This window comes from Dendrobates tinctorius, unplaced genomic scaffold (genome assembly GCF_039654945.1).
Source record: "Dendrobates tinctorius isolate UK_male_01 unplaced genomic scaffold, ASM3965494v1 ptg000272l, whole genome shotgun sequence".
NCBI classification, from domain to species: domain Eukaryota; kingdom Metazoa; phylum Chordata; class Amphibia; order Anura; family Dendrobatidae; genus Dendrobates; species Dendrobates tinctorius.
This window is the reverse complement of record NW_027361939.1, coordinates 11,824,044-11,843,302: the sequence shown is the minus strand read 5'-3', so window position 1 is coordinate 11,843,302 and position 19,259 is coordinate 11,824,044. Positions and strand designations below refer to the sequence as shown.

Genomic DNA, 19,259 nt, shown 5'->3' with positions numbered 1-19,259 from the left:
TCGCCAAACCACACCTTTTTCAGGTCTGTTGTGGAGCGCATGGCAACACTCTCCTACCCAGCAGATGCATGTAATGCATTCGTGCCACGGTGCTCTACAGCAGGTTACCTCCCAACCTCCACCTCCCACCACTGTAGTTCCTCCACCTGCACCCCCTCCAGCCACTTTCCATCCTCCCCCTCCTATTACATCTGCACCCCCTCCAGCCACTTTCCATCCTCCCCCTCCTATTACATCTGCACCCCCTCCAGCCACTCCTATTACATACCAGCAACCTCACCAGTACCAGCAACCTCCCCAGTACCAGACATCTCCCCACTTCCAGCAACCTGCCCCGTACCAAACTCCTTCCCCGTACCAAACTCCTTCCCCGTACCAAACTCCTTCCCCATACAACTTTCCATCAACATCATCTGCTCCTACAGTCCCTGCCCAACCCTCCACTCCACCGCCCACCACCTCTTCTGCCTCCCACATGTCCACCCATTCTGTAGCTTTTTCCACACCATCACCTCTAACTGTTCCTTCCCCACCACGATCCCAGTCCTCTCTCCACACTCCCATTGTCGAAGTGTCCCACAGCCCCTCCAGCAGTATTTCCACCCTACACTACACCGAGTTATAATTTTTTTTTGTAATAAAAATGCCCATTTGGTTGGTTTCAAACCTTTATTAAAAAAGTTTTTTTAACTTTAAAAACAGTTTACACAAAAAAAAATATTTTAAATAAAAGTTAAATTATTGTTTATACTGGTTGTCTGTCATTTCTTTCTGCGGCGAAATATGTTTAAAAAAAAGGTTAAATACAGGGTATTTAAAAGGTAAAAAGGTATTCAAAACCAGGTATATAACTGTGGGTAAATTTTAGCTTTTTGCCACAGTTGTGTTCCTGGTTGTGTTTGAAGCAAAGTATTTCACCTGAAAAGTTGTGTTTATTGTTGGTGATTTCCTAACAATGTACACAACTTTTGTTAAAAGGTGAAATACTTTGCATAAAACACAACCAGGTACACACCTGTGGCCTAAAGCTAAAAATAGTAAGACCATGACAAGATAGCCAACTTTGGTTGGCAAAGGTATATACAGTTGGTCCAGAAGGTACACAAGTTTGGTTAGGGCACAAATCTTTCACACTCTGTCATCCTGCCAGTGTACTCTGCCTTGAGGTGACATAAAGTATAGTGCAAAATTGTCCCTCATTACTGAAACCGTCACAGAACTTCTAGTGGTAATATTTCCAATGACAACATCAATCTTCGCCAGTAACTTGCTCTTCTCTCCAACCTGCACTTTCTTCTCTACAACCTGTCAAAGAAGGGCTGTAGGAACATGCTATATATAGTTTTCCAGTAGCCAATCCCGTTCGGAAGGCCACAAGGGTCAATTTTAAAAACCGGATCCGGCGTAATCCGTCGAAAAACTGATAGAAAAATGGATGAACCGGATGAGACGGATCCGGTTTTGTCTGTCAAGAACAAGACGGATCCGGCAGAAAACCGGATCCGGCACATCAGGTTTTACAAAACATTTGCCGGATCCGGCATTCCGGCACGACGCCGGATGGCGCCTGACGCCGAAAACCTGATGTGTGAAAGTAGCCTTAGTGACAGACAGAACACATGGATTGTTGAGTCCCTTGACGCTTTGGAGTAATAAGGTGTAGTTGAGAATGGTTTAAGCTATGAAACAAAATGAAATCTTGTGCTAAAGGTCAGTAAGAGACACAAATACCCTGATGTTCAGCATTTTTGACTGCAAGGTACAAAATCTACCTGAAATATTATTGTCTGGAAAATACATTTCTGTCTTTGATTGTTGGCAGTAGTACAGTAAAAGGTGCGTTCCCATACCGGGAGTCGAACCCGGGCCGTCTGGGTGAAAACCAGGAATCCTAACCGATAGACAATATGGGAATAGATAGCTACACACTGAGGTATCTATTGAAAAAAATCAGCTCGGGAGCTTGCACAAGAAACGTCTGCAGATTGGCACGTGCATCTTGCCTCGTTAGCGCAGTAGGTAGAGCGTCAGTCTCATAATCTGAAGCTCGTGAGTTCGATCCTCACACGGGGCAGTGGGCTCCTCTTTTCCGAAGATATTTTGTCAAAAACTTAGAACTTTACCGTTCAGTTCTAACACATTTCTGATAAGTAAGGATTTGTGCACCCAAATGACACATGGGTTGCTGGTTCTCTTGACCCGTTTGCTGTATAAAGAGGCAGATGAGAGTGATTTGAGCTATGAAAAAAAATTAAATCTTGTGCCAAAGGTCGTCACAATGAATGTAACCAAAAGCTGGTGTTCAGAATGATTGACAGCTAAGCGCAAAATCTACCTGAAATACTTTTGTCTGAAAAACACCCGCGTCAGTCTCATAATCTGAAGGTCGTGAGATCGATCCTCACACGGGGCAGCAGGCTCCTCTTTTCCGAAGAGATTTTGTCAAAAACTTAGAACTTTCCCTTTCAGTTCTAACACGTTTCTGATAAGTAAGGATTTGTGAACCCAAATGACAGATGGGACACATGGGTTGCTGTTTCTCTTGACCCGTTTGCTGTATAAAGAGGCAGATGAGAGTGATTTGAGCTGTTTGACAGCTAAGCGCAAAATCTACCTGAAATACTTTTGTCTGAAAAACACCCGCGTCAGTCTCATAATCTGAAGGTCGTGAGTTCGATCCTCACACGGGGCAGCGGGCTCCTCTTTTCCGAAGAGATTTTGTCAAAAACTTAGAACTTTCCCGTTCAGTTTTAACACGTTTCTGATAAGTAAGGATTTGTGAACCCAAATGACACATGGGTTGCTGGTTCTCTTGACCCGTTTGCTGTATAAAGAGGCAGATGAGAGTGATTTGAGCTATGAAAAAAAATTAAATCTTGTGCCAAAAGTCGTCACAATGAATGTAACCAAAAGCTGGTGTTCAGAATGATTGACAGCTAAGCGCAAAATCTACCTGAAATACTTTTGTCTGAAAAACACCCGCGTCAGTCTCATAATCTGAAGGTCGTGAGTTCGATCCTCACACGGGGCAGCAGGCTCCTCTTTTCCGAAGAGATTTTGTCAAAAACTTAGAACTTTCCCTTTCAGTTCTAACACGTTTCTGATAAGTAAGGATTTGTGAACCCAAATGACAGATGGGACACATGGGTTGCTGTTTCTCTTGACCCGTTTGCTGTATAAAGAGGCAGATGAGAGTGATTTGAGCTGTTTGACAGCAAAGCGCAAAATCTACCTGAAATACTTTTGTCTGAAAAACACCCGTCAGTAGCGAGCGCGTCAGTCTCATATTCTGAAGTTCGTGAGTTCGATCCTCACACGGGGAAAGCGGTCTCCTCTTTTCTGAAGAGATTCTGTCAACAAATTAGAACTTTCCCTTTCAGATTTAAAATGTTTCTGATAAGTAAGAATTTGCGAACCCAAATGACAGACAGGACACATGGGTTGTTGATTCTCTTGACACGTTTGCTGTAAAAGGGGCTAGTTGAGATTGATTTGAGCTATGAAACCAAATTAAATCTTGTGCCAAAGTTCATCACAACGAACGGACCAAAAGATGGCGTTCAGAATTTTCGACAGCTTAACGCAAATTCTACCTGAAATACTTTTGTCTGAAAAACACCTTTGTCTTTGAATGTTGGTGGCAGTACAGAAAAGTACATTCCCATACTGGGAGATGAACCCGGGACACCTGGGTGAGAACCAGGAATCTTAACCGCTAGACCATATGGGAAAAGATGTGCTGTCTTATCAGTGACAATCTGAAAAAAAATAAGTTTTCTACTTGGTACAAGCAACTTCTGCAGTTCTATTTGCGCAGCTTGCCTCGTTAACACAGTTGTAAGCAAATCAGTCTCATAAGCTGAAAGATGAACGTTCGATTCTTAGACGGGGTACTGGTCCCTCGTTTTCTCAATCGATTCTGTCTCCATCTTGGCTACAGGGCCACAGATTTTTCCGATTCAGTACCAAAACATAACCAATTTAGTTCCTAAACTGTTTCCACGTACAAGGCACGGGGCAGCTTTCGAATGTGTGTACTAGTTCCAAAGGAGTGTCACTCCCATAGCAGGAAGTAAACCAGTCGACCAGGGATACTAGGTCCTATCCACTATACCACGTGGGACAAGTTATACACTAAGCAGCAAGATAAATTTAAAAAAAAAAAAAAAAAAAAAGAAGTTTTTGCTTTGATTAAATAGCTTTTACATCACAAAAGAAAAAAGTTGCCACATGAGCATGGTACTTAGCACGTCAGTTGGTAATCTGAAGTTCATGAGGTTTTTTCCTCACACGTGGAACTATTCTCCCCCCTTTTCTTGGGATATCGTGTCACCCACTCAGAACTTTCTCACTGAAACGTTTCCGATTCGAAAGGAAACAGGAGCCTTAGTGACAGACAGAACACATGGATTGTTGAGTCCCTTGACGCTTTGGAGTAATAAGGTGTAGTTGAGAATGGTTTAAGCTATGAAACAAAATGAAATCTTGTGCTAAAGGTCAGTAAGAGCCACAAATACCCTGATGTTCAGCATTTTTGGAACATTTTTGACAATGGTTTTCCATATCATGATCTTTATTAAAAAACAAAATGAGTAATCTTTCAATTTTCACCCTGGCCACTGGAGCTATTTTGGACTCGTACATCCTGTCATTCTCGAGCAGTTTCAAACTTAATGTCAGAGGTAGGGTTACAAAGACTGACAACACCTCTGTACGCAGCTGTTAACACAGGATCTAGGAATCACAAAAGGTGATGTCACAGATGACCCTTTTGTCCCTGAATTCAGAAGAATTTTGGCAAACCCTCATTAGATGCTTCAATGCAAACTATAGTGTCAACGTGTGTTCATTGCAGCAAATGTGCGAGCGCATATCCTGAAAAAATCCCAGGATGTTTGAGTCTAAAAACACCCAGCGCACAAATTTCTCATTTTTAAGAAAGATTGCGATATGGTAGAATACATATTGTCAAACATTGTTATAACCCCCTGCCCAAACCTGTTGTAAGCAATAGTTAATTTCCTGAAGAACAATCCCCTTTCAAATGTCTCTTTTTTTTGGAGAATTTATCCTTTCCATCCGTACCCACATGGCTCCAGTGGCGCAATTGGGCAGCGCGCGGTACTTATAAAGCAGTATCTGTTGAGCAATGCCGAGGTAGTGAGTTCAACCCTCACCTCGAGCATACTTTTCTTGTCTTTCTTTAGTATTTTTAGACTACTGAAGTAGTTGAATCGGTTCATGATTTGGTGGCGATTGCTTCACTCTTATGGGGAAAAAAATTTTTTTTGATTTTTTACCATTGCTATCCAGCCCCAGTGGCCTAATGGATAAGGCACTGGCCTCCTAAGCCAGGGATTGTGGGTTCGAGTCCCATCTGGGGTGCATGTGGATTTCCGTTTCCAACAGCATCACGATTGTCTTGTTTTCTCGTGACTTAGTTCTTGCAAACCTCTGCCATTTAGAGCGATCCTTTCTATGTACTGAGAGAAGTGTTTACACGCAACAGTATCGACTTTGTGTGGCGGAAAAGCCTAGCATCTTAATTGTTTTCATCTTCACTAATGCCCCGAATACCACAGAGTATATTTTCTAAGATATGGATATGCTTTCAACCACACAATGTTTGCAAATCTCAAAATATAAAAGCATAAGTGAAAAAAGTGAACCATTTTTGGAACATTTTTGACAATGGTTTTCCATATCATGTTCTTTGTTAAAAAACAAAATGATTAATCTTTCAATTTTCACCCTGGCCACTGGAGCTATTTTGGACTCGTACATCCTGTCGTTCTCGAGCAGTTTCACCTTAATGTCAGAGGTAGGGTTACAAAGACTGACAACACCTCTGTACGCAACTGTTAACACAGGATCTCAGAATCACAAAAGGTGATGTCACAGATGACCCTTTTGCCCCTGAATTCAGAAGAATTTTGGCAAACCCTTATTAGATGCTTCAATGCAAACTATAGCATCAACGTGTGTTCATTGCAGCAAATGTACGAGCGCATTTCCTGAAAAAATCCCAGCATGTTTGAGTCTAAAAAGACCCAGCGCACAAATTTCTCATTTTTAAGAAAGATTGCGATATGGTAGAATACATATTGTCAAACATTATTATAACCCCCCGCCCAAACCTGTTGTAAGCAATAGTTAATTTCCTGAAGAACAATCCCCTTTCAAATGTCTCTTTTTTTTTGAGAATTTATCCTTTCCATCCGTACCCGCATGGCTCCAGTGGCGCAATCGGTCAGCGTGCCGTACTTATAAAGCAGTAACTGTTGAGCAATATCGAGGTTGTGAGTTCGACCCTCACCTGGAGCATTCTTTTCTTGTCTTTCTTTAGTATATTTGACTACTGAAGTAGTTGAATCGGTTCATGATTTGGTGGCGATTGCTTCACTCTTATGAGGAAAAAAATTTTTTTTGATTTTTTACGTTTGCTATTCAGCCCCAGTGGCCTAATGGAAAAGGCACTGGCCTCCTAAGCCAGGGATTGTGGGTTCGAGTCCCATCTGGGGTGCTTGTGGATTTCCCTTTCCAACAGCATCTCATGGAATGTTTATGGTGCAGGTGAAAACTGTTCTACTGGACGATTGTCTTGTTTTCTCGTGACTTAGTTCTTGCAAACCTCTGCCATTTAGAGCGATCCTTTCTATGTACTGAGAGAAGTGTTAACACGCAACAGTATCGACTTTGTGTGGCGGAAAAGCCTAGCATCTTAATTGTTTTCATCTTCACTAATGCCCCGAATACCACAGAGTATATTTTCTAAGATATGGATATGCTTTCAACCACACAATGTTTGCAAATCTCAAAATATAAAAGAATAAGTGAAAAAAGTGAACCATTTTTGGAACATTTTTGACAATGGTTTTCCATATCATGTTCTTTATTAAAAAACAAAATGAGTAATCTTTCAATTCTCACCCTGGCCACTGGAGCTATTTTGGACTCGTACATCCAGTCGTTCTCGAGCAGTTTCACCTTAATGTCAGAGGTAGGGTTACAAAGACTGACAACACCTCTGTAAGCAGCTGTTAATACAGGATCTAGGAATCACAAAAGGTGATGTCACAGATGACCCTTTTGCCCCTGAATTCAGAAGAATTTTGGCAAACCCTCATTAGATGCTTCAATGCAAACTATAGCGTCAACGTGTGTTCATTGCAGCAAATGTACGAGCGCATTTCCTGAAAAAATCCCAGGATGTTTGAGTCTAAAAAGACCCAGCGCACAAATTTCTCATTTTTAAGAAAGATTGCGATATGGTAGAATACATATTGTCAAACATTATTATAACCCCCCGCCCAAACCTTTTGTAAGCAATAGTTAATTTCCTGAAGAACAATCCCCTTTCAAATGTCTCTTTTTTTTGGAGAATTTATCCTTTCCATCCTTACCCGCATGGCTCCAGTGGAGCAATCGGTCAGCGCGCGGTACTTATAAAGCAGTAACTGTTGAGCAATGCCGAGGTTGTGAGTTCTACCCTCACCTGGAGCATTCTTTTCTTGTATTTCTTTAGTATTTTTGACTACTGAAGTAGTTGAATCGGTTCATGATTTGGTGGCGATTGCTTCACTCTTATGAGGAAAAAAAAATTTTGATTTTTTACCGTTGCTATCCAGCCCCAGTGGCCTAATGGATAAGGCACTGGCCTCCTAAGCCAGGGATTGTGGGTTCGAGTCCCATCTGGGGTGCTTGTGGATTTCCCTTTCCAACAGCATCTCATGGAATGTTGATGGTGCAGGTGAAAACTGTTCTACTGGACGATTGTCTTGTTTTCTCGTGACTTAGTTCTTGCAAACCTCTGCCATTTAGAGCGATCCTTTCTATGTACTGAGAGAAGTGTTAACACGCAACAGCATCGACTTTGTGTGGCGGAAAAGCCTAGCATCTTAATTGTTTTCATCTTCACTAATTCCCCGAATACCACAGAGTATATTTTCTAAGATATGGATATGCTTTCAACCACACAATGTTTGCAAATCTCAAAATATAAAAGAATAAGTGAAAAAAGTGAACCATTTTTGGAACATTTTTGACAATGGTTTTCCATATCATGTTCTTTATTAAAAAACAAAATGAGTAATCTTTCAATTTTCACCCTGGCCACTAGAGCTATTTTGGACTCGTACATCCTGTCGTTCTCGAGCAGTTTCACCTTAATGTCAGAGGTAGGGTTACAAAGACTGACAACACCTCTGTACGCAGCTGTTAATACAGGATCTAGGAATCACAAAAGGTGATGTCACAGATGACCCTTTTGCCCCTGAATTCAGAAGAATTTTGGCAAACCCTCATTAGATGCTTCAATGCAAACTATAGCGTCAACGTGTGTTCATTGCAGCAAATGTACGAGCGCATTTCCTGAAAAAATCCCAGGATGTTTGAGTCTAAAAAGACCCAGCGCACAAATTTCTCATTTTTAAGAAAGATTGCGATATGGTAGAATACATATTGTCAAACTTTATTATAACCCCCCGCCCAAACCTGTTGTAAGCAATAGTTAATTTCCTGAAGAACAATCCCATTTCAAATGTCTCTTTTTTTTTGGAATTTATCCTTTCCATCCGTACCCGCATGGCTCCAGTGGCGCAATCGGTCAGCGCGTGGTACTTATAAAGCAGTAACTGTTGAGCAATGCCGAGGTTGTGAGTTCGACCCTCACCTGGAGCATTATTTTCTTGTCTTTCTTTAGTATTTTTGACTACTGAATTAGTTGAATCGGTTCATGATTTGGTGGCGATTGCTTCACTCTTATGAGGAAAAAATTTTTTTTTGATTTTTAACCTTTGCTATCCAGCCCCAGTGGCCTAATGGATAAGGCACTGGCCTCCTAAGCCAGGGATTGTGGGTTCGAGTCCCATCTGGGGTGCTTGTGGATTTCCCTTTCCAACAGCATCTCATGGAATGTTGATGGTGCGATTGAAAACTGTTCTACTGGACGATTGTCTTGTTTTCTCGTGACTTAGTTCTTGCAAACCTCTGCCATTTAGAGCGATCCTTTCTATGTACTGAGAGAAGTGTTAACACGCAACAGTATCGACTTTGTGTGGCGGAAAAGCCTAGCATCTTAATTGTTTTCATCTTCACTAATGCCCCGAATACCACAGAGTATATTTTCTAAGATATGGATATGCTTTCAACCACACAATGTTTGCAAATCTCAAAATATAAAAGAATAAGTGAAAAAAGTGAACCATTTTTGGAACATTTTTGACAATGGTTTTCCATATCATGTTCTTTATTAAAAGACAAAATGAGTAATCTTTCAATTCTCACCCTGGCCACTGGAGCTATTTTGGACTCGTACATCCTGTCGTTCTCGAGCAGTTTCACCTTAATGTCAGAGGTAGGGTTACAAAGACTGACAACACCTCTGTACGCAGCTGTTAATACAGGATCTAGGAATCACAAAAGGTGATGTCACAGATGACCCTTTTGCCCCTGAATTCAGAAGAATTTTGGCAAACCCTCATTAGATGCTTCAATGCAAACTATAGCGTCAACGTGTGTTCATTGCAGCAAATGTACGAGCGCATTTCCTGAAAAAATCCCAGGATGTTTGAGTCTAAAAAGACCCAGCGCACAAATTTCTCATTTTTAAGAAAGATTGCGATATGGTAGAATACATATTGTCAAACATTATTATAACCCCCCGCCCAAACCTGTTGTAAACAATAGTTAATTTCCTGAAGAACAATCCCCTTTCAAATGTCTCTTTTTTTTGGAGAATTTATCCTTTCCATCCGTACCCGCATGGCTCCAGTGGAGCAATCGGTCAGCGCGCGGTACTTATAAAGCAGTAACTGTTGAGCAATGCCGAGGTTGTGAGTTCGACCCTCACCTGGAGCATTCTTGTCTTTCTTTAGTATTTTTGACTACTGAAGTAGTTGAATCGGTTCATGATTTGGTGGCGATTGCTTCACTCTTATGAGGAAAAAATTTTTTTTGGATTTTTTACCGTTGCTATCCAGCCCCAGTGGCCTAATGGATAAGGCACTGGCCTCCTAAGCCAGCGATTGTGGGTTCGAGTCCCATCTGGGGTGCTTGTGGATTTCCCTTTCCAACAGCATCTCATGGAATGTTGATGGTGCAGGTGAAAACTGTTCTACTGGACGATTGTCTTGTTTTCTCGTGACTTAGTTCTTGCAAACCTCTGCCATTTAGAGCGATCCTTTCTATGTACTGAGAGAAGTGTTAACACGCAACAGTATCGACTTTGTGTGGCAGAAAAGCCTAGCATCTTAATTGTTTTCATCTTCACTAATGCCCCGAATACCACAGAGTATATTTTCTAAGATATGGATATGCTTTCAACCACACAATGTTTGCAAATCTCAAAATATAAAAGAATAAGTGAAAAAAGTGAACCATTTTTGGAACATTTTTGACAATGGTTTTCCATATCATGTTCTTTTTTAAAAAACAAAATGAGTAATCTTTGAATTTTCACCCTGGCCACTGGAGCTATTTTGGACTCGTACATCCTGTCGTTCTCGAGCAGTTTCACCTTAATGTCAGAGGTAGGGTTACAAAGACTGACAACACCTCTGTACGCAGCTGTTAATACAGGATCTAGGAATCACAAAAGGTGATGTCACAGATGACCCTTTTGCCCCTGAATTCAGAAGAATTTTGGCAAACCCTCATTAGATGCTTCAATGCAAACTATAGCGTCAACGTGTGTTCATTGCAGCAAATGTACGAGCGCATTTCCTGAAAAAATCCCAGGATGTTTGAGTCTAAAAAGACCCAGCGCACAAATTTCTCATTTTTAAGAAAGATTGCGATATGGTAGAATACATATTGTCAAACATTATTACAACCCCCCGCCCAAACCTGTTGTAAGCAATAATTAATTTCCTGAAGAACAATCCCCTTTCAAATGTCTCTTTTTTTTGGAGAATTTATCCTTTCCATCCATACCCGCATGGCTCCAGTGGCGCAATCGGTCAGCGCGCGGTACTTATAAAGCAGTAACTGTTGAGCAATGCCGAGGTTGTGAGTTCGACCCTCACCTCGAGCATTCTTTTCTTGTCTTTCTTTAGTATTTTTGACTACTGAATTAGTTGAATCGGTTCATGATTTGGTGGCGATTGCTTCACTCTTATGAGGAAAAAATTTTTTTTTGATTTTTTACCTTTGCTATCCAGCCCCAGTGGCCTAATGGATAAGGCACTGGCCTCCTAAGCCAGGGATTGTGGGTTCGCGTCCCATCTGGGGTGCTTGTGGATTGCCCTTTCCAACAGCATCTCATGGAATGTTGATGGTGCAGGTGAAAACTGTTCTACTGGACGATTGTCTTGTTTTCTCGTGACTTAGTTCTTGCAAACCTCTGCCATTTAGAGCGATCCTTTCTATGTACTGAGAGAAGTGTTAACACGCAACAGTATCGACTTTGTGTGGCGGAAAAGCCTAGCATCTTAATTGTTTTCATCTTCACTAATGCCCCGAATACCACAGAGTATATTTTCTAAGATATGGATATGCTTTCAACCACACAATGTTTGCAAATCTCAAAATATAAAAGAATAAGTGAAAAAAGTGAACCATTTTTGGAACATTTTTGACAATGGTTTTCCATATCATGTTCTTTTTTAAAAAACAAAATGAGTAATCTTTCAATTTTCACCCTGGCCACTGGAGCTATTTTGGACTCGTACATCCTGTCGTTCTCGAGCAGTTTCACCTTAATGTCAGAGGTAGGGTTACAAAGTCTGACAACACCTCTGTACGCAGCTGTTAATACAGGATCTAGGAATCAAAAAAGGTGATGTCACAGATGACCCTTTTGCCCCTGAATTCAGAAGAATTTTGGCAAACCCTCATTAGATGCTTCAATGCAAACTATAGCGTCAACTTGTGTTCATTGCAGCAAATGTACGAGCGCATTTCCTGAAAAAATCCCAGGATGTTTGAGTCTAAAAAGACCCAGCGCACAAATTTCTCATTTTTAAGAAAGATTGCGATATGGTAGAATACATATTGTCAAACATTATTATAACCCCCCGCCCAAACCTGTTGTAAGCAATAGTTAATTTCCTGAAGAACAATCCCCTTTCAAATGTCTCTTTTTTTTGGAGAATTTATCCTTTCCATCCATACCCGCATGGCTCCAGTGGTGCAATCAGACAGCGTGCGGTACTTATAAAGCAGTAACTGTTGAGCAATGCCGAGGTTGTGAGTTCGACCGTCACCTGGATCATTCTTTTCTTGTCTTTCTTTAGTATTTTTGACTACTGAAGTAGTTGAATCGGTTCATGATTTTGTGGCGATTGCTTCACTCTTATGAGGCAAAAATTTTTTTTTGATTTTTTACTTTTGCTATCCAGCCCCAGTGGCCTAATGGATAAGGCACTGGCCTCCTAAGCCAGGGATTGTGGGTTCAAGTCCCATCTGGGGTGCTTGTGGATTTCCCTTTCCAACAGCATCTCATGGATTGTTGATGGTGCAGGTGAAAACTGTTCTACTGGACGATTGTCTTGTTTTCTCGTGACTTAGTTCTTGCAAACCTCTGCCATTTAGAGCGATCCTTTCTATGTACTGAGAGAAGTGTTAACACGCAACAGTATCGACTTTGTGTGGCGGAAAAGCCTAGCATCTTAATTGTTTTCATCTTCACTAATGCCCCGAATACCACAGAGTATATTTTCTAAGATATGGATATGCTTTCAACCACACAATGTTTGCAAATCTCAAAATATAAAAGAATAAGTGAAAAAAGTGAACCATTTTTGGAACATTTTTGACAATGGTTTTCCATATCATGTTCTTTATTAAAAAACAAAATGAGTAATCTTTCAATTTTCACCCTGGCCACTGGAGCTATTTTGGACTCGTACATCCTGTCGTTCTCGAGCAGTTTCACCTTAATGTCAGAGGTAGGGTTACAAAGACTGACAACACCTCTGTACGCAGCTGTTAATACAGGATCTAGGAATCACAAAAGGTGATGTCACAGATGACCCTTTTGCCCCTGAATTCAGAAGAATTTTGGCAAACCCTAATTAGATGCTTCAATGCAAACTATAGCGTCAACGTGTGTTCATTGCAGCAAATGTACGAGCGCATTTCCTGAAAAAATCCCAGGATGTTTGAGTCTAAAAAGACCCAGCGCACAAATTTCTCATTTTTAAGAAAGATTGCGATATGGTAGAATACATATTGTCAAACATTATTATAACCCCCCGCCCAAACCTGTTGTAAGCAATAGTTAATTTCCTGAAGAACAATCCCCTTTCAAATGTCTCTTTTTTTTGGAGAATTTATCCTTTCCATCCGTACCCGCATGGCTCCAGTGGCGCAATCTGTCAGCGCGCGGTACTTATAAAGCAGTAACTGTTGAGCAATGCCGAGGTTGTGAGTTCGACCCTCACCTGGAGCATTCTTGTCTTTCTTTAGTATTTTTGACTACTGAAGTAGTTGAATCGGTTCATGATTTGGTGGCGATTGCTTCACTCTTATGAGGAAAAAAATTTTTTTGGATTTTTTACCGTTGCTATCCAGCCCCAGTGGCCTAATGGATAAGGCACTGGCCTCCTAAGCCAGCGATTGTGGGTTCGAGTCCCATCTGGGGTGCTTGTGGATTTCCCTTTCCAACAGCATCTCATGGAATGTTGATGGTGCAGGTGAAAACTGTTCTACTGGACGATTGTCTTGTTTTCTCGTGACTTAGTTCTTGCAAACCTCTGTCATTTAGAGCGATCCTTTCTATGTACTGAGAGAAGTGTTAACACGCAACAGTATCGACTTTGTGTGGCAGAAAAGCCTAGCATCTTAATTGTTTTCATCTTCACTAATGCCCCGAATACCACAGAGTATATTTTCTAAGATATGGATATGCTTTCAACCACACAATGTTTGCAAATCTCAAAATATAAAAGAATAAGTGAAAAAAGTGAACCATTTTTGGAACATTTTTGACAATGGTTTTCCATATCATGTTCTTTATTAAAAAACAAAATGAGTAATCTTTGAATTTTCACCCTGGCCACTGGAGCTATTTTGGACTCGTACATCCTGTCGTTCTCGAGCAGTTTCACCTTAATGTCAGAGGTAGGGTTACAAAGACTGACAACACCTCTGTACGCAGCTGTTAATACAGGATCTAGGAATCACAAAAGGTGATGTCACAGATGACCCTTTTGCCCCTGAATTCAGAAGAATTTTGGCAAACCCTCATTAGATGCTTCAATGCAAACTATAGCGTCAACGTGTGTTCATTGCAGCAAATGTACGAGCGCATTTCCTGAAAAAATCCCAGGATGTTTGAGTCTAAAAAGACCCAGCGCACAAATTTCTCATTTTTAAGAAAGATTGCGATATGGTAGAATACATATTGTCAAACATTATTACAACCCCCCGCCCAAACCTGTTGTAAGCAATAATTAATTTCCTGAAGAACAATCCCCTTTCAAATGTCTCTTTTTTTTGGAGAATTTATCCTTTCCATCCATACCCGCATGGCTCCAGTGGCGCAATCGGTCAGCGCGCGGTTCTTATAAAGCAGTAACTGTTGAGCAATGCCGAGGTTGTGAGTTCGACCCTCACCTCGAGCATTCTTTTCTTGTCTTTCTTTAGTATTTTTGACTACTGAATTAGTTGAATCGGTTCATGATTTGGTGGCGATTGCTTCACTCTTATGAGGAAAAAATTTTTTTTTGATTTTTTACCTTTGCTATCCAGCCCCAGTGGCCTAATGGATAAGGCACTGGCCTCCTAAGCCAGGGATTGTGGGTTCGCGTCCCATCTGGGGTGCTTGTGGATTTCCCTTTCCAACAGCATCTCATGGAATGTTGATGGTGCAGGTGAAAACTGTTCTACTGGACGATTGTCTTGTTTTCTCGTGACTTAGTTCTTGCAAACCTCTGCCATTTAGAGCGATCCTTTCTATGTACTGAGAGAAGTGTTAACACGCAACAGTATCGACTTTGTGTGGCGGAAAAGCCTAGCATCTTAATTGTTTTCATCTTCACTAATGCCCCGAATACCACAGAGTATATTTTCTAAGATATGGATATGCTTTCAACCACACAATGTTTGCAAATCTCAAAATATAAAAGAATAAGTGAAAAAAGTGAACCATTTTTGGAACATTTTTGACAATGGTTTTCCATATCATGTTCTTTATTAAAAAACAAAATGAGTAATCTTTCAATTTTCACCCTGGCCACTGGAGCTATTTTGGACTCGTACATCCTGTCGTTCTCGAGCAGTTTCACCTTAATGTCAGAGGTAGGGTTACAAAGACTGACAACACCTCTGTACGCAGCTGTTAATACAGGATCTAGGAATCACAAAAGGTGATGTCACAGATGACCCTTTTGCCCCTGAATTCAGAAGAATTTTGGCAAACCCTAATTAGATGCTTCAATGCAAACTATAGCGTCAACGTGTGTTCATTGCAGCAAATGTACGAGCGCATTTCCTGAAAAAATCCCAGGATGTTTGAGTCTAAAAAGACCCAGCGCACAAATTTCTCATTTTTAAGAAAGATTGCGATATGGTAGAATACATATTGTCAAACATTATTATAACCCCCCGCCCAAACCTGTTGTAAGCAATAGTTAATTTCCTGAAGAACAATCCCCTTTCAAATGTCTCTTTTTTTTGGAGAATTTATCCTTTCCATCCGTACCCGCATGGCTCCAGTGGCGCAATCTGTCAGCGCGCGGTACTTATAAAGCAGTAACTGTTGAGCAATGCCGAGGTTGTGAGTTCGACCCTCACCTGGAGCATTCTTGTCTTTCTTTAGTATTTTTGACTACTGAAGTAGTTGAATCGGTTCATGATTTGGTGGCGATTGCTTCACTCTTATGAGGAAAAAAATTTTTTTGGATTTTTTACCGTTGCTATCCAGCCCCAGTGGCCTAATGGATAAGGCACTGGCCTCCTAAGCCAGCGATTGTGGGTTCGAGTCCCATCTGGGGTGCTTGTGGATTTCCCTTTCCAACAGCATCTCATGGAATGTTGATGGTGCAGGTGAAAACTGTTCTACTGGACGATTGTCTTGTTTTCTCGTGACTTAGTTCTTGCAAACCTCTGTCATTTAGAGCGATCCTTTCTATGTACTGAGAGAAGTGTTAACACGCAACAGTATCGACTTTGTGTGGCAGAAAAGCCTAGCATCTTAATTGTTTTCATCTTCACTAATGCCCCGAATACCACAGAGTATATTTTCTAAGATATGGATATGCTTTCAACCACACAATGTTTGCAAATCTCAAAATATAAAAGAATAAGTGAAAAAAGTGAACCATTTTTGGAACATTTTTGACAATGGTTTTCCATATCATGTTCTTTTTTAAAAAACAAAATGAGTAATCTTTGAATTTTCACCCTGGCCACTGGAGCTATTTTGGACTCGTACATCCTGTCGTTCTCGAGCAGTTTCACCTTAATGTCAGAGGTAGGGTTACAAAGACTGACAACACCTCTGTACGCAGCTGTTAATACAGGATCTAGGAATCACAAAAGGTGATGTCACAGATGACCCTTTTGCCCCTGAATTCAGAAGAATTTTGGCAAACCCTCATTAGATGCTTCAATGCAAACTATAGCGTCAACTTGTGTTCATTGCAGCAAATGTACGAGCGCATTTCCTGAAAAAATCCCAGGATGTTTGAGTCTAAAAAGACCCAGCGCACAAATTTCTCATTTTTAAGAAAGATTGCGATATGGTGGAATACATATTGTCAAACATTATTATAACCCCCCGCCCAAACCTGTTGTAAGCAATAGTTAATTTCCTGAAGAACAATCCCCTTTCAAATGTCTCTTTTTTTTGGAGAATTTATCCTTTCCATCCATACCCGCATGGCTCCAGTGGTGCAATCAGACAGCGTGCGGTACTTATAAAGCAGTAACTGTTGAGCAATGCCGAGGTTGTGAGTTCGACCGTCACCTGCATCATTCTTTTCTTGTCTTTCTTTAGTATTTTTGACTACTGAAGTAGTTGAATCGGTTCATTATTTGGTGGCGATTGCTTCACTCTTATGAGGAAAAAAATTTTTTTTGATTTTTTACTTTTGCTATCCAGCCCCAGTGGCCTAATGGATAAGGCACTGGCCTCCTAAGCCAGGGATTGTGGGTTCGAGTCCCATCTGGGGTGCTTGTGGATTTCCCTTTCCAACAGCATCTCATGGAATGTTGATGGTGCAGGTGAAAACTGTTCTACTGGACGATTGTCTTGTTTTCTCGTGACTTAGTTCTTGCAAACCTCTGCCATTTAGAGCGATCCTTTCTATGTACTGAGAGAAGTGTTAACACGCAACAGTATCGACTTTGTGTGGCGGAAAAGCCTAGCATCTTAATTGTTTTCATCTTCACTAATGCCCCGAATACCACAGAGTATATTTTCTAAGATATGGATATGCTTTCAACCACACAATGTTTGCAAATCTCAAAATATAAAAGAATAAGTGAAAAAAGTGAACCATTTTTGGAACATTTTTGACAATGGTTTTCCATATCATGTTCTTTATTAAAAAACAAAATGAGTAATCTTTCAATTTTCACCCTGGCCACTGGAGCTATTTTGGACTCGTACATCCTGTCGTTCTCGAGCAGTTTCACCTTAATGTCAGAGGTAGGGTTACAAAGACTGACAACACCTCTGTACGCAGCTGTTAATACAGGATGTTAATTAAGGGAATAGAAGAATCCAGGATATCTATAAACAGAAAGATAGTGAGGAAACACTTAGTTAACCTAAATGAATTCAAGTCTCCAGGTCCAGATGAATTACACCCCAGAGTACTGAAGGAGATAGCAGAAGAAATTTTTGAACCCCTCTCCATAATCTTTGAAAATTCTTGGAGAACAGGAGAAGTGCCAGAAGACTGGAGAAGAGCAAATGTTGTTCCTATCTTCAAAAAGGGGAAGAAGGTGGACCCAGGCAACTATAGGCTGGTGAGTCTGACTTCTATACCAGGAAAGATCTTTGAACAAATTGTTAAACAACATGTATGTCAATACCTGGATAAGAATGAAGTGATTAAACAGAGTCAGCATGGGTTTCTAACTAATAAGTCATGTCAGACTAACTTAATTTCCTTCTATGACGGTATCACTGATTGGGTGGATCAAGGAAATGCTGTAGATATAGTATATCTTGACTTCAGCAAAGCATTTGACAAAGTCTCTCATACAATCCTTATTGAAAAAATGACTAAGTATGGAATGGACAAGGCAACTGTTAGGTGGATTCATAACTGGCTTAGTGATCGGACCCAAAGAGTGGTCGTAAATGGCTGCACATCCAGTTGGAAGAATGTCTCAAGTGGGGTACCACAGGGCTCTGTCCTGGGCCCTGTATTGTTCAACATCTTTATCAACGATTTAGATGAAGGAATTGAGGGTAAACTGATTAAATTTGCTGATGACACAAAGCTAGGAGGGATAGCTAATACTAGAGAAGAGAGAGAGAGGATTCAAAAAGATTTAAATAAACTGGAGAAGTGGGCAGCAACTAACAGAATGGTTTTTAACAGGGAGAAATGCAAAATAATACATCTGGGCAATAAAAATGAAAAAAGCATATATAGAATGGGAGGAATAGGGCTAAGTGACAGCACATGTGAAAAAGACTTGGGTATACTAATAGATCACAGATTGAATATGAGTCAACAGTGTGATGCAGCAGCAAAAAAGGCAAATGCAATTCTAGGATGTATTAACAGAAGCATACAGTCTAGATCACGTGAAGTCATTATTTCCCTCTACTCCTCTTTGGTCAGACCTCATCTGGAATATTGTGTCCAGTTTTGGGCACCACATTTTAAAAAAGACATCAACAAACTGGAGCAAGTTCAGAAAAGAGCGACCAGAATGGTGACCGGTCTGCAAACCCTGTCTTATGAGGAAAGGTTGCAGGATTTGGGAATGTTTAGTTTGCAAAAGAGAAGACTGAGAGGAGACTTAATAGCTGTCTACAAATATCTAAAGGGCTGTCACATTGTAGAAGGATCAACTTTATTCTCATTTGCACAAGGAAAGACTAGAAGCAATGGGATGAAACTGAATGGGAAGAGACACAGATTAGATATTAGAAAAAACTTTTTGACAGATAGAGTGATCAATGAGTGGAACAGGCTGCCACAAGAATTGGTGAGTTCTCCTTCAATGGAAGTCTTCAAACAGAGGCTGGACAGACATCTGACTGGGATGATTTAGCGAATCCTGCTTTGAGCAGGGGGTTGGACCAGATGGCCCAGGAGGTCCCTTCCAAATCTACGATTCTATGATTCTATGAT

At 40.8% G+C, this 19,259-nt stretch overlaps 17 non-coding genes across 17 annotated transcripts; all 17 read left to right on the top strand.

Annotated features, from left to right (window-relative positions):
• Nucleotides 1-5,312: 5,312 nt before the first annotated feature.
• Nucleotides 5,313-5,385, top strand: TRNAR-CCU (transfer RNA arginine (anticodon CCU)). Its single transcript has one exon. It is a non-coding gene; the product is annotated as a tRNA-Arg (tRNA).
• A 1,065-nt stretch (nucleotides 5,386-6,450) lies between these two features.
• TRNAR-CCU (transfer RNA arginine (anticodon CCU)) lies at nucleotides 6,451-6,523 on the top strand. The gene has a single exon. It is a non-coding gene; the product is annotated as a tRNA-Arg (tRNA).
• Nucleotides 6,524-7,627: 1,104 nt separating this feature from the next.
• On the top strand, nucleotides 7,628-7,700 carry TRNAR-CCU (transfer RNA arginine (anticodon CCU)). Its single transcript has one exon. It is a non-coding gene; the product is annotated as a tRNA-Arg (tRNA).
• An 886-nt stretch (nucleotides 7,701-8,586) lies between these two features.
• On the top strand, nucleotides 8,587-8,679 carry TRNAI-UAU (transfer RNA isoleucine (anticodon UAU)). Its single transcript is given in 2 exon segments — nucleotides 8,587-8,624; nucleotides 8,644-8,679. It is a non-coding gene; the product is annotated as a tRNA-Ile (tRNA).
• A 126-nt stretch (nucleotides 8,680-8,805) lies between these two features.
• TRNAR-CCU (transfer RNA arginine (anticodon CCU)) lies at nucleotides 8,806-8,878 on the top strand. Its single transcript has one exon. It is a non-coding gene; the product is annotated as a tRNA-Arg (tRNA).
• An 887-nt stretch (nucleotides 8,879-9,765) lies between these two features.
• TRNAI-UAU (transfer RNA isoleucine (anticodon UAU)) lies at nucleotides 9,766-9,858 on the top strand. Its single transcript is given in 2 exon segments — nucleotides 9,766-9,803; nucleotides 9,823-9,858. It is a non-coding gene; the product is annotated as a tRNA-Ile (tRNA).
• A 121-nt stretch (nucleotides 9,859-9,979) lies between these two features.
• Nucleotides 9,980-10,052, top strand: TRNAR-CCU (transfer RNA arginine (anticodon CCU)). Its single transcript has one exon. It is a non-coding gene; the product is annotated as a tRNA-Arg (tRNA).
• Nucleotides 10,053-10,939: 887 nt separating this feature from the next.
• On the top strand, nucleotides 10,940-11,032 carry TRNAI-UAU (transfer RNA isoleucine (anticodon UAU)). Its single transcript is given in 2 exon segments — nucleotides 10,940-10,977; nucleotides 10,997-11,032. It is a non-coding gene; the product is annotated as a tRNA-Ile (tRNA).
• Nucleotides 11,033-11,158: 126 nt separating this feature from the next.
• Nucleotides 11,159-11,231, top strand: TRNAR-CCU (transfer RNA arginine (anticodon CCU)). The gene has a single exon. It is a non-coding gene; the product is annotated as a tRNA-Arg (tRNA).
• A 1,106-nt stretch (nucleotides 11,232-12,337) lies between these two features.
• TRNAR-CCU (transfer RNA arginine (anticodon CCU)) lies at nucleotides 12,338-12,410 on the top strand. The gene has a single exon. It is a non-coding gene; the product is annotated as a tRNA-Arg (tRNA).
• An 887-nt stretch (nucleotides 12,411-13,297) lies between these two features.
• On the top strand, nucleotides 13,298-13,390 carry TRNAI-UAU (transfer RNA isoleucine (anticodon UAU)). Its single transcript is given in 2 exon segments — nucleotides 13,298-13,335; nucleotides 13,355-13,390. It is a non-coding gene; the product is annotated as a tRNA-Ile (tRNA).
• A 121-nt stretch (nucleotides 13,391-13,511) lies between these two features.
• Nucleotides 13,512-13,584, top strand: TRNAR-CCU (transfer RNA arginine (anticodon CCU)). Its single transcript has one exon. It is a non-coding gene; the product is annotated as a tRNA-Arg (tRNA).
• Nucleotides 13,585-14,471: 887 nt separating this feature from the next.
• TRNAI-UAU (transfer RNA isoleucine (anticodon UAU)) lies at nucleotides 14,472-14,564 on the top strand. The gene is given in 2 exon segments: nucleotides 14,472-14,509; nucleotides 14,529-14,564. It is a non-coding gene; the product is annotated as a tRNA-Ile (tRNA).
• A 126-nt stretch (nucleotides 14,565-14,690) lies between these two features.
• TRNAR-CCU (transfer RNA arginine (anticodon CCU)) lies at nucleotides 14,691-14,763 on the top strand. The gene has a single exon. It is a non-coding gene; the product is annotated as a tRNA-Arg (tRNA).
• An 887-nt stretch (nucleotides 14,764-15,650) lies between these two features.
• TRNAI-UAU (transfer RNA isoleucine (anticodon UAU)) lies at nucleotides 15,651-15,743 on the top strand. The gene is given in 2 exon segments: nucleotides 15,651-15,688; nucleotides 15,708-15,743. It is a non-coding gene; the product is annotated as a tRNA-Ile (tRNA).
• Nucleotides 15,744-15,864: 121 nt separating this feature from the next.
• TRNAR-CCU (transfer RNA arginine (anticodon CCU)) lies at nucleotides 15,865-15,937 on the top strand. The gene has a single exon. It is a non-coding gene; the product is annotated as a tRNA-Arg (tRNA).
• A 1,106-nt stretch (nucleotides 15,938-17,043) lies between these two features.
• On the top strand, nucleotides 17,044-17,116 carry TRNAR-CCU (transfer RNA arginine (anticodon CCU)). Its single transcript has one exon. It is a non-coding gene; the product is annotated as a tRNA-Arg (tRNA).
• Nucleotides 17,117-19,259: the final 2,143 nt, after the last annotated feature.